This window comes from Jaculus jaculus, chromosome 2, assembly GCF_020740685.1.
Source record: "Jaculus jaculus isolate mJacJac1 chromosome 2, mJacJac1.mat.Y.cur, whole genome shotgun sequence".
In the NCBI taxonomy this organism is placed as follows: domain Eukaryota; kingdom Metazoa; phylum Chordata; class Mammalia; order Rodentia; family Dipodidae; genus Jaculus; species Jaculus jaculus.
The window spans coordinates 31,534,383-31,547,835 of record NC_059103.1 but is presented as its reverse complement, the minus strand read 5'-3'; positions in this window follow the sequence as shown (position 1 = coordinate 31,547,835).

The window sequence follows — 13,453 nt, the reverse complement described above, 5'->3', positions numbered from 1 at the left end:
GACTCCACATACTTGGACTGCAAGGCCACTGAGAAATCCTGCTAGAACTGAGCTAATAACCTCTTCCATGTAGACCAGCTGATAGAAAGCTGGAAGAACCCATTCTTCATGCAGTTCAATGGGAGAGAAATCACCAGTGAAGATACTCAACAGTGGATACTGCAAGCTTTATATTTGGCCAGCCAGGCCAAATGAGCCAACGGGTGCAATAGTGGCACATCTGTCATGGTGGGAACCAACTGCCCTCTAACTGGACTGGAGGCCCATTCCATGGGAGGAAATACATCACTGATACTGAAAACCTACAACAGGGGTAGCCATGAGCACTAGGGATATAACGTCATGCTCATCAAACTGTCCAGTAAGCACTTCTCTTTATGTTCATACCCATATATTAAATGCTACTTTCACTTTTGGTAGAGAACCTTCTCTTTTCAGATGACAGTGACCTTGCAGTGAGTCAGAAGGTACCATGGTGCTGGGAAGACATGACAGAGGAGTGTTCCTCACTGAAATATCTCTATTACACCTTCCAAGGCACAAGGTCCATTGAGAAAGTGGTGGCAGAAAGAATGTAAGAGCCAAAGGAAGGGTAGGACTTCTTACAACATGCTCCTCCAAACTTAAAATGGCCTGGATATCGATAACTAAACAGTGCCTGACACTACCTACATAAGTCCATCATAATAGGAGGTAAAAGATCGTGACATCAAAATAAAAGAGACTGATTGACAGGGGGAGGGATATGATGTAGAGTGGAGGTTCAAAGGGGAAAGGGGGGAGGGAGAACATTGCCATGGATATTGTTTATAATCATGGAAGTTGATAATAAATTAATTATTAAAAAATCCCTGAGGCTATAGGGGACATACTTTCACCTTTTTTGTTGTTGCTTTTTGTTTTTCAAGGTAGGGTCTGTCTCTAGCCCAGGCTGACCTGGGATTCACTATGACTGACAATGGCCTCAAACTCATGGTGATCCTCCTACCTCTGCCTCCCAAGTGCTAGAATTAAAGGTGTTTGCCATCATGCCCAGCCTACATTCACATTTTAACCACTACAGCAAGCAAGTGCCTTTAACCACTGAGCCATTTCTGCAGCCCCCTTAAATGTACTTTTTAAAAATATATATTTTATTTATTTATTTGAGAGAGAGAAAGAGGCAGAGAGAATGGGCATGCCCAGGCCTCCAGCCACTGTATAGGAACTCTAGATGCATGTGCCCCCTTGTGCATCTGGCTTACGTGCATCTGGGAGAGTCAAACCAGGATCCTTTGGCTTTGCAGGCAAATGCCTTAACCACTAAGCCATCTCTCCAGCCCCAAATGTACTTTTTTTTTTTTTTTACCTCTTTAGATTTATCATGTTTATCTGTTTGCTTGTTTGTTTTTTTTGAGGTAGGGCCTCACTCTAGCTCAGGCTGACCTGTAATTCACTATGTAGTCTCAGGGTAGCCTGAAACTCATAGCAGTCCTCTTACCTCTGCCTCCCAAGTGCTGGGATTAAAGGTGTGCACCATCATACCTGGCAGATTTATCATTTTTACACATTTCATATAAATGAAGTGATAGAATCTTTTGTAGATAGCTTCTTTCACTTAACATCTTTTTTAAGGGCTTGTCTGGGTTCTAGTGTATTATTTCTTTTGACTGCCATAGTTTATCACTTGATGGGCAATTGTGTGGTTCTGCTTTGGGGGTTATAAAGAGTAATGCTGCTGGGCTGGGAATGTAGTTTAGTTGTTGGAGTGCTTGTCTATCATGCAAAGCTTTGGGTTTTACCCTCATCACCACACAAATGTGGCATGATAGTGGCTCATGCATGTAATCTCAGTACTTGGGAGGTGGAGACAGAAATATCAGAACTTAAAGGTCATCCTTAGCAACATAGAAAGTTCAAGACAAGCCTGAAATACATGAGGTCCTATCTCAAAAACAACAGCAACAAAAATTAATGCCACTGTACATGTGGTAGTTTGAATAGATGCCCTCCAATAGATTCACTGTTTTGTTAGTTTGTAGTTTGCATCTGCAGCCACCTGACTGGAGGTGATGTCACTGGGTGGATCTTAAGGTATAGTGGGTTTGAGATTTCAATCTAAAGATATGCAAAGTGTGCCTAGCTGGAGTTCCTGTGTGGCTTTTGGTTTTTAGGTTGTGTTTCTCTCTGTGTGTTTGGTCCTGTGAAAGTAGGCCAGCTGCTTCTGCCATTATGGAACTTTCCCTGGATCTGTAAGATTCAATAAATCCCTTCTTTCATAACTGTGCCTGGTCTGGAAGTTTATCTCAGTGAACCTGAAGCTGCCTGCTACAGTACCCTTTCATAGGTGGGGACTGAGGGGGGTGGTTGAAGGAAGAGCAGCGATTGTAATAGAATACATGTAACATAAAAGTTGAAAGGGAACTACTAGAGGTGGAAGGGTAGAAGGCGGGGGAACAAAGGAATGGGAGAAAAATGTAAGGAAGGAGCATCAATCAAAACAAACTATGTTGAACAAATCACAAGCAAAACTATTACTTTGTATAGCAAATTAAAATAAAGTCGAGCTGGGCATGGTGGCACACACCTTTAATCCCTAGCACTTGGGAGGCAGAGGTAGGAGGATCGCCGTGAGTTCGAGGCTACCCTGAGACTACACAGTTAATTCCAGGTCAGCCTGGGCCAGAGTGAGACCCTGCCTTGAAGAAAATAAAAATAAAGTCTGGGCTGGAGAGATGACTGAGTGGTTAAGGCACTTGCCTACAAAGCCAAAGGACCCAGGTTCTATTCCCCAGGACCCATATAAGCAAGATGCACAAGGTGGCACATACATCTGGAGTTCATTTACAGTGGCAAGAGGCCCTGGCACGCCCATTCTCTCTCTCTCTCTCATATAAATAATAATAATAAATCTTTTTAAAAAAACGTTTAGAAAATTGGCTCAGTCATGAGGACCTGAGTACAAATCTCCAACGTGCAAGTAAATTATAGACAGCTGTGCCTGCCAGCCTATAATCCCAGCACTCAGGAGGTGGACATGGTTCCTTAGGGAAAGCTGAGTAGCTAGAAAAATGAATTACTGAGCTTTGTATTCAGCAAGGTTCCCTGTCTCAACAAAGAAGGTGGGAAGCAATTGAGGAAGACACTAGATATCAACCTCTGACCTCCATACACATGCTTGCTACTTTCACTACACACATATCCAAAAACAAAGGAGCAAGAAAAAAAAAAACCTGTCTGATTTTGTACTGAGTGTGGTGGCTCACACCTCTAATCCCAGCACTCATGAATCTGAGATGGGATGATCACCATATGTTCAAGGCTAGCTTGGGATACAGAGTGAGTTATTTATCTATTTAAGAGAGAAAACGAGGCAGAGAGAGAATGGGCACTCTAGGGCTTCTAGCCACTGCAAAGAATTCCAGATACATGTATTTTATGCATCTGCCCCTATATGGGCACTGGGGAAACAAACCTAGATCCATTGGCTTTGCCAGCAAGTGTATTAACCACTAAGACATCTTTCCAGCCCCAGAGTGAGTTGTATGTCAGCCTGGGCTACAGGGAGACCCCGCCTTAAAAAAATAAAAACAAAACCAAGAAATAAATATATGAACTGATTTCCATGGACTTAGGAGATATCTTAGTAAGTTTCAAGCATGAGTTTGATCCCCAAAATTCATATAAAGGTGCCAGATGTGGTGGCACATACTTATAATACCAGTGCTGGAGAGACAAATATAGGAAGATCCCTGGGTGCTTGTGGACCAGCCAGTCTAGCTTAATTAGTGAGCTACAAGATAATGACAAAAGCCAGGCATGGTGGCACACCTTTAATCCTTGGGAGGCAGAGGCAGGAGGATCACCATGATTTCAAGGCTACCCTGAGACTACATAGAAAATTCCAGGTCAGCCTGGGCTAGAGTGAGATCCTACTTTGGGGGGAAAAAAAAGTAATGACAAACCCTTTCTTTAAAAAAGGTGTATGGTGGTATTCCTAAGAAATAACACCCAGGCAACAACTGAAGTTGTCTGTCTTCCACATGTGCACACACAAAGGTATACATGAGCACATACACACATGCTTAAGAAAAACCTACTCAGGACTAGAAAGATGGTTCAATGAGTAAGACTCCTTGCTATGCAATCATGTGGACCTGAGTGCAATCCCTAGCATCCATATAAAAAGCAGGCAAGGCAACATATGCCTGTAACCCCACTATTGAAGGAGGCTTGGTGATCAGCCAGTCTTATCAAAAACAGCTCCAAGCTCAGTGAAAGACTCCATCTCAAGGAAATATCTTGAAAAAACTATAGAGTAAGACACCTAGTATTCATACACATGCACATGGGGCATCTGTATACACAAGGAGACCCTGCTTACAAAGGGAAAAAAAAAAATGGCTGAGGGCTGGAGAAATGTCTTAGCAATTAAGATGCTTACCTGTGAAGCCTAAGGACTCCTGTTTGACTCTCCAGATTCCACATAAGCCAGATGCACAAGGTGATGCAAGTGCACCAGGTTGCACATGCTCACAAGATGGTACACTCATCTGGAGTTCGATTTCAGTAGCTGGAGGCCCTGGCACAAATTCTCTCTCTCATAAAAAAAATACAAAATTAAATCTGAAGAGGTGGTTCATTCTTAAAGACACTTCCTTTCAAAGCTTGATGGCCTAGGTTTGATTTCCCAACAAACACCAGATGCTTAACCTGCTTTTTATATCTGACTTACATGGGTAGCTAGAGAATTGAGCCCCAGACTGGCAAGCAAGCACCTTTAGCCACTGAACCATATGAACCATACGAATTTTGGGGATCAAACTCATGCTTGAAACTTACTAAGATATCTCCTAAGTCCATGGAAATCAGTTCATATATTTATTTCTTGGTTTTGTTTTTATTTTTTTAAGGCGGGGTCTCCCTGTAGCCCAGGCTGACATACAACTCTTTTCTTTATTTAAAAAAAAAAAATTGGAAAAAAATATTTTTATTGGACTTCCGGTTAAAATGGCGGTGTAGGTACCATGCCAAAGCAGCCTGAGGGGGAAAAAGACCATAAAAACTCAGCACAATACACACTTTTACTAAAAAGTGAGGAGTATAGAAAATTGAAGCAGCAGCGGAGAAGTAGAAGAGATCCAGAGCATCCAAAGCCCGCACAAACCTGCAAAAGCGGTCCTGGCAGCTCTGCCAACCGCGGCAGCGGTGGCGGCGGTGGCAGCAGAAAAGCCAGGTGCGGGAGCTTCCACTCACACAGGCGCTCTCCGCAGCTCAGGAAACATGAAGGAAGAGCGGCAGTGAGCAACGGAGGAGCAGACCACGAGGTAGAAGAACACGTGGAGCAGCGAGAGAACCAGAGTAGCTGCGGCTCCCTCCCCTACCCCACTGCCTGAGCCCAGCTCCAGCAAACAGAGCAGCGGTCCCAGGACCCAGCTGCGCCAACTTGGGCCACCAACGGGACCCAAGAAGGAGCAGAGTCCGGCAGCAACATCAGTGGCTCCAGCACCGGAAACAGAGGCCCCAACAGCAGCAGACCCAGCAGCAGCAGACCCAGCATAAGCAGCTTCAGCAGCACCAGTGGCTCCAGAAGTGGCAGCTACATCAGCAGCAGCAGATGAGGCAGCAGCAGCAGTAGACCCAGAAGCAGCAGCTACAGCTGCTGACAGACCCAGCAGAGTCACTTTAGCAGCAGCAATTCCACCAGGGGGGTGCTGATCTGCAGGGCCACAGTTGCCAGGCTCGGTTTGCCCCGCAGGAAAAGCCAGTGCCCAGCTCCAGAAATCAGAACAGCAGCCCGACGACCATGCGGCAACTTGACTAAGACCAAAATCATCCAAGGTAACTGGGATTGCACCAGGGAAGGGTCTCACTGGATCACAAGCTGACTTGGATCCCTCAACAGACCAGAAATCTTAACTTCTACGTTGATAGAGGATCTGGTTGTTATAATAACTACTCTTGCAGAAATACTTGGTGCTGTTTTTGATTGAATGTGTACAGTGTTTAGTTCAATTTTAGAATCTACCTGTATTTTATTCCACTCAGCCTACTTGAATACTCCCATAGCAGGGAAACTCAACACCTAGGAGCACCTTTGTAGATACTCTGAGAGTGTTAAGAGCCACACCTAACACCTTAAGCTCCTACCCTGAAGATATATGACATCAAATCAATTGATACAGCTAAGAACACCCAGCTAGCTAGAAAATCCAAACATTAACTTAATCCAAGATGCAAAAATATATACCTTATAACACAAGAAACACTAAAAACCAAGATTATATAAATCCACCTAAAAGTATTAATGCATCAGAAATGACGTCCAGTGAGAAAGAGTTAGAGGAAATGCCTGAGAAAGATTTCAAAAGAATGATAGTAGATATGTTCAAAGAGGTCAAAGAGCAAATAAAAAGAGGCAAAGAAGAAATCAAAGAGGAAATCAAAGGAACCAAAGAAGACACAGGACACCAATTTCATGAAAGAAGGCAATACAAGACATAAATAAGGAAATAGAAATAATAAAGAAAAACCAGTCAGAATTACTAGCAATGAAGAACACAGTTAATGAAATAAAAAAACTCTGTAGAAAATCTCACAAGTAGGATGGATGAGGGAGAGGACAGAATATCTAAGCTAGAAGACCAGGTGGCAGATCTAATACAGTTCAACAAAGAGAAAGACAAACTTATAGAAAAGTATGAGTGGGAAGTTCAAGATAGTCGGGACACCATGAAAAGATCCAATATAAGAATTCAGGGCATAGTAGAAGGAGAAGAATTCCACTCCAAAGGCATAGTAGGCGTCTTCAACAAAATCATACAAGAAAATTTCCCCCAAATTGGGAAAGAGGTGCCAATACAGATACAGGAAGCCTTTAGAATCCCAGACAGACAAAATCTGGAAAGAACCTCTCCTCGACATATTATAATCAAACTTATAAACACACACACCAAAGAAAAAATATTGAAAGCAGTTAGAGAGAAAAATCAAGTTACCTACAAAGGCAAGCACTTCAGGATTACAGCAGATTATTCAACACCAACTTTAAAAGCTAGAAGGGCTTGGAGTGATATATTCCAAGTTCTGAAAGATAACAACTGTCAACCAAGGTTACTTTATCCTGCAAAGCTATCCATTCAAATAGACGGAGAAATAAAGACATTCCATGACAAAAGCAGGTAAAAGGAGTATTTGAAGACAAAAACAGCTCTACAGAAAATATTTGATAGAATCCTCCATGCTGAAGAAAAGGAAAAGCACACATATAAGGAAACTAGAAAAAACAAGCAATACTCAAATACTAGTTAACACAAGAGAGCACAGGTAGAACCAGAACCACAAAAAAAAAAAAAAAGAGAGAGAGCTGGGCGTAGTGGTGCATGCCTTTAATCCCAGCACTTGGGAGGCAGAGGTAGGAGGATCGCCGTGAGTTCGAGGCCACCCTGAGACTACAGAGTGACTTCCAGGTCAGCAGGGGCTAGAGTGAGACCCTACCTCAAAAAAACAAAAATAAATAAATAAATAAATAAAATGGCAAACATAAATACACACCTTTCAATAATATCTCTTAATATCAATGGCCTCAATGCCCCAACAAAAAGTCATAGATTCGCAGACTGGGTTAAAAAGCAGGATCGTACAATTTGTTGTCTCCAAGAAACTCACCTTTCTACAAAGGATAGACATCATCTTAGGGTGAAAGGTTGAAAGAAGGCGTTTCAAGAAAATGGGCCTAGAAAACAAGCAGGGGTTGCTATCCTAATATCTGACAAGGTAGACTTCAGTCCAACGTTAGTCAAGAAAGATAAGGAAGGTCACTTTATATTGATTAAGGGCACACTCCAAGAGGAGGACATTACAATCCTAAACATATATGCACCTAACATGGGGGCTCCCAAATTGGTCAAACAAACACTATTAGAACTAAGGTCACAGATAACACCAAACACAGTGGTGGTGGGTGACTTTAACACCCCACTCTCATCAATTGACAGGTCATCCTGGGAAAGAATAAACAGAGAGGCATCTGGACTAAATGAGGTCATAGAAGGAATGGACCTAAGAGATATATACAGGACATTTCATCCAAAGGCTGCAGAATATACATCCTTTTTTGCAGCACATGGAACATTCTCTAAAATAGACCATATATTAGGACACAAAGCAAATCTTATCAAATTCAGGAAAATTGAAATAATTCCTTGCATTCTATCTGACCACAATGGAATTAAACTACAAATCAGTAGCAAGAAAGGCTATAGAGCATACACAAAATCATGGAAACTAAACAATACACTACTAATTGATGAATGAGTCAATGAAGAAATCAAGAAGGAAATCAAAAAATTTATAGAGTCAGATGATAATGAGAACACAACATATCAAAATCTCTGTGACACAATGAAGGCAGTTCTAAGAGGTAAATTTATAGCCTTAAGTGCCTATAATAAGAAATTAGAAAGGTCGCAAGTAAACGACCTAATGCTTCACCTTAAAGCCTTGGAAAAAGAACAACAAGGCAAACCAAAAATCAGTAGACGGGAAGAAATAATAAAGATTAGGGCAAAAATTAATGAAATAGAAACAAAAAAAATCCAAAGAATTAATGAAACAAAGAGTTGGTTCTTTGAAAGGATAAACAAGATTGATAAACCCTTAGCAAATCTGATCAAAAGAAAGAGAGAAGAGACACAAATTAATAAAATCAGAGATGAGCAAGGTAACATCACAACAGATTCCAGAGAAATTCAAAAATTATAGGGACATACTATAAAAGCATATACTCCACAAAATATGAAAATCTGAAAGAAATTGATGATTTCCTTGATTTATATGACCTACCTAAATTAAATCAAAATGTGACTAATCACTTAAATGGATCTATAACAAATATGGAGATCTGAACAGTTATCAATAATCTCCCAACTACAAAAGGTCATGCCCAGATGGATTCACTGCTGAATTTTACCAGACTTTTAAGGAAGAGCTAACACCATTGCTTCTTAAGCTTTTCCAGGAAATAGAAAAAGAAGGAATTCTACCAAACTCCTTCTATGAGGCCAGCATCACCCTGATACCAAAACCAGGCAAAGATAGAACAAAAAAAGAAAATTATAGACCAATCTCCCTCATGAACATAGATGCAAAAATTCTCAACAAAATATTGGCAAACAGAATACAAGTGTATATCAAAAAGATCATAAACCCTGAACAAGTAGGCTTTATCCCAGAGATGCAGGGATGTTTCAACATATGCAAATCTATAAATGTAATACATTATATAAATGGGTTGAAGGACAAAAATCACATGATCATCTCATTAGACGCAGAGAAAGCATTTGACAAAATCCAACATCCCTTCATGATAAAAGACCTACAGAGACTGGGAATAGAAGGAACATATCTCAATATAATAAAGGGCATTTATGACAAGCCTACAGCCAACATATTACTACATGGGGAAAAACTGAAAGCTTTTCCACTAAAATCAGGAATAAGACAAGGGTGTTCACTGTCCCCACTTTTATTTAATATAGTTTTGGAAGTCTTAGCCATAGAAATAAGGCAAGAGACACCCATAAAAGGGACACATATTGGAAAGGAAGAGATCAAGTTATCATTATCTGCAGATGACATGATTGTATACATAAAGGACCCTAAAGACTCTACTAGCAATCTGTTAGAGCTGATCAAAACCTACAGCCATGTAGCAGGATACAAAATAAATACACAAATCAGTAGCCTTCATATATGCTAACAACAAACACACAGAGGATGAAATCAGAGAATCACTCCCATTCACAATTGCATCAAAAAAAATAATAAAGTACCTTGGAATAAACCTAACCAAGGAAGTAAATAATCTCTACAATGAGAACTTTAAAACACTCATGCGAGAAATTGCAGAAGACACTAGAAAGTGGAGAAACATCCCATGTTCCTGGATTGGAAGAATCAATATTGTGAAAATGGCAATCTTACCTAAAGCAATCTACACATTTAATGCACTCCTTTCAAAATTCTAAAGGCATTCTTCATGGAAATAGAAAAAACAATCCAAAAATTCATTTGGAATCACAAAAAAAACTCAAATATCTAAAATAATACTGAGGAACAAAAATAAGGCTGGTGGTATCCCCATACCTGATTTTAACCTATACTACAGAGCCATAGTAACAAAAACAGCATGGTACTGGCACAAAAACAGACATGTAGATCAGTGGAACAGAATAGAGAACCCAGATGTAAGCCAAGGTAGCTATAGCCACCTGGTATTTTATAAAGATGCCAAAAATACTCATTGGAGAAGAGACAGCCTCTTCAGCAAATGGTGTTGGGAAAACTGGGTATATATCTGCAGAAGGATGAAAATAGATTCTTCTCTCTTGCCATGCACAAGAATTAAGTCCAAATGGATTAAAGACCTTAACATCACACCTGAAACTCTGAAACTGCTAGAGGAAAAAATTAAGGGAAACCCTTCAACATATTAGTCTTGGCAGAGACTTTCTGAATACAACCCCAATTGCTCAGGCAATAAAACCACAGATTAATCACTGGGACCTCATGAAATTAGAAACATTTTGCACTGCAAAGGACACAGTGAAAAAAGCAAAGGGGCAACCTACACAATGGGAAAAAAATCTTCTCCAGCTATATATCTGATAGAGGATTAATATCTAGGATATACAAAGAACTCAGAAAGTTAAATAATAAGGAATCAAACAAGCCAATCAAAAAATGGGCTATGGAGCTAAATAGAGCATTCTCAAAGGAAGAAACACGAATGGCATATAAGCATCTAAAAATATGTTCTACGTCACTAGTCATCAGGGAAATGCAGTTTAAAATTACATTGAGGTTCCATCTCACTCCTGTCAGATTAGCCACCATCATGAAAATAAATGATCATAAATGTTGGCGGGGATGTGGAAAATGAGGAATCCTTCTACACTGCTGGTGGGAATGCAATCTGGTCCAGCCATTGTGGAAAACAGTGTGGAGGTTCCTAAAACAGCTGAAGTTTGATCTACCATATGACCCAACTATGGCACTCCTAGGTATATATCCAAAGGACTCATGTCATTTCCTTAGAAGTATGTGCTCAACCATGTTTATTACTGCTCAGTTTATAACAGCTGCGAAATGGATGCAGCCTAGATGTCCCTCAACTGATGAGTGGATTATGAAGATGTGGCACATTTAAACAATGGAGTTCTACTCAGCGGTAAAGAAAAATGAAATTATGAAATTTGCAGAAAAATGGATGGATCTGGAAAGGATTATACTAAGTGAGGTAACCCAGGCCCAGAAAGTCAAGCGCCACATGTTCCTTCTCATATGTGGATCCTAGCTACACATGATTGGGCTTCTGCGTGAAAAGGAAAATACTTAGTAGCAGAGGCCAGTAATTTAAAAAGGAGACATAAGGGGAAGAGAAAGGAAGGGAGGAGGGTACTTAATAGGTTGATATTTTATATATGTAAGTACAATGATTGAGATGGGGAGGTAATATGATGGAGAATGGAATTTCAAAGGGGAAAGTGTCAGGGGGGAGGGAGGGAATTACCATGGGATTTTTTTTTATAATAATGGAAAATGTTAATAAAAATTAAAAAATTAAAAAATAGAAAACAAAAAGAATTTTAACTGAAAAGTTGATTGAAATGTTATTTTACTTACAGTAAGAAATAATTTGACCTCCTACATAGATTTTATGTTTGGGGTTTTGGTATTTTTTTTAAGCTATCTGAAAGTTAAAAGCTTTTTCCATCATAAGCAAAACTATCCTGTGTTAAAATACATTTTTGGGGACTCTATGTATCTTTAATAAATTTGAAGATTAGTTCAAACTGGCAAATTTTAGTATAGTCCAAGAAAGAAATAATTACTTTTGATATCAGCCTTTTAAATTTCATGATTTTGTTAAGAAGCAGTAGTATTGAAAGTATTGATGAAACTTTGAAGATTCTGTCAACAGAATATAAAATAGTCAGTATCCAAATCCTAGTTCAGCATGTGAAATCAATGTTAATAATAGGTGTTTTGTGTTTTATATTTGTGTTAGAATGCTTAATATGCAAATACATTTAATGTTTGTTCACACACTTTCAATCCTAAATTACTAAACTTTATAGTACTAAGCTTCATATATCCTTACATTTTTGCAAATCATTATAGGGAATTACTTCTTGAATATTAAAAATTCCTTAAAATCTCCAATATGTTTTATATTTTTAACAGAGACAAATATTCTATAAAATAGCTCCCCCAATCTACATCATTTTTTCCTTTTTATTTTTTAATTTGAATAATTGTTTCTTAGTCTCTTGACCTGCTGTCATATTAATCCAGCACATACCAGCACATTCCATTGTTGTGAAGGTAGTGGCTAACATTTATTCTTTTTTTTTATTTTTTTTTAATTTTTATTAGCATTTTCCATGATTATAAAATATATCCCATGGTAATTCCCTCCCCCTCCACCCCCACACTTTCCCATTTGAAATTCCATTCTCCATCATATTACCTCCCCATTACAATCATTGTAATTACATATATACAATATCAACCTATTAAGTATCCTCCCCTCTTCCTTTCTCTACCCTTTATGTCTCCTTTTTAACTTACTGGCCTCTGCTACTAAGTATTTTCATTCTCACGCAGAAGCCCAGTCATCTGTAGCTAGGATCACATATGAGAGAGAACATGTGGCGCTTGGCTTTCTGGGTCTGGGTTACCTCACTTAGTATAATACTTTCCAGGTCCATCCATTTTTCTGCAAATTTCATAACTTCATTTTTCTTTACCGCTGAGTAGAACTCCATTGTATAAATGTGCCACATCTTCATTATCCACTCATCTGTTGATGGACATCTAGGCTGGTTCCATTTCCCAGCTATTATAAATTCAGCAGCAATAAACATGGTTGAGCACGTACTTCTAAGGAAATGTGATGAGTCTTTTGGATATATAACATTTATTCTTAACTGGATGTTTAAAGCATGTACTACATTGTTACGGTTGGTTTAGTATATAGTCAGTTACTGACATGACATTATGAGAATGCAAGAAATTTTTACTGCAATTATAAAACATGATTATTTTGGTTTTCTACCCTTTAAGAGTAGGCATCAAAAAGTAAGATAACTTTGTTATACATAAAACCAAAAAATACAACTGGGGAAAAAAGGTGAAATGTATGACAGTATCAAAACTTTTAACAGTATTATTCTAAGTAAGTAAAATGGAGAATCTCACGAGCAGTAATTTATATGTCATTTGAATGGAATTATACAGAGGGCAATACATTTGGATTTTTAATATGCTATTCCAGCTATAAAGAAACATCTCATGTAGGATCATTGTGCTTAATGTTGAAAAGAACAGATTTATACCTCTGTACATGTGGATAGATTTTAATATCCTGTTTTAATAAAAATTTGAATGTCATACAGATTGTCCTGATATC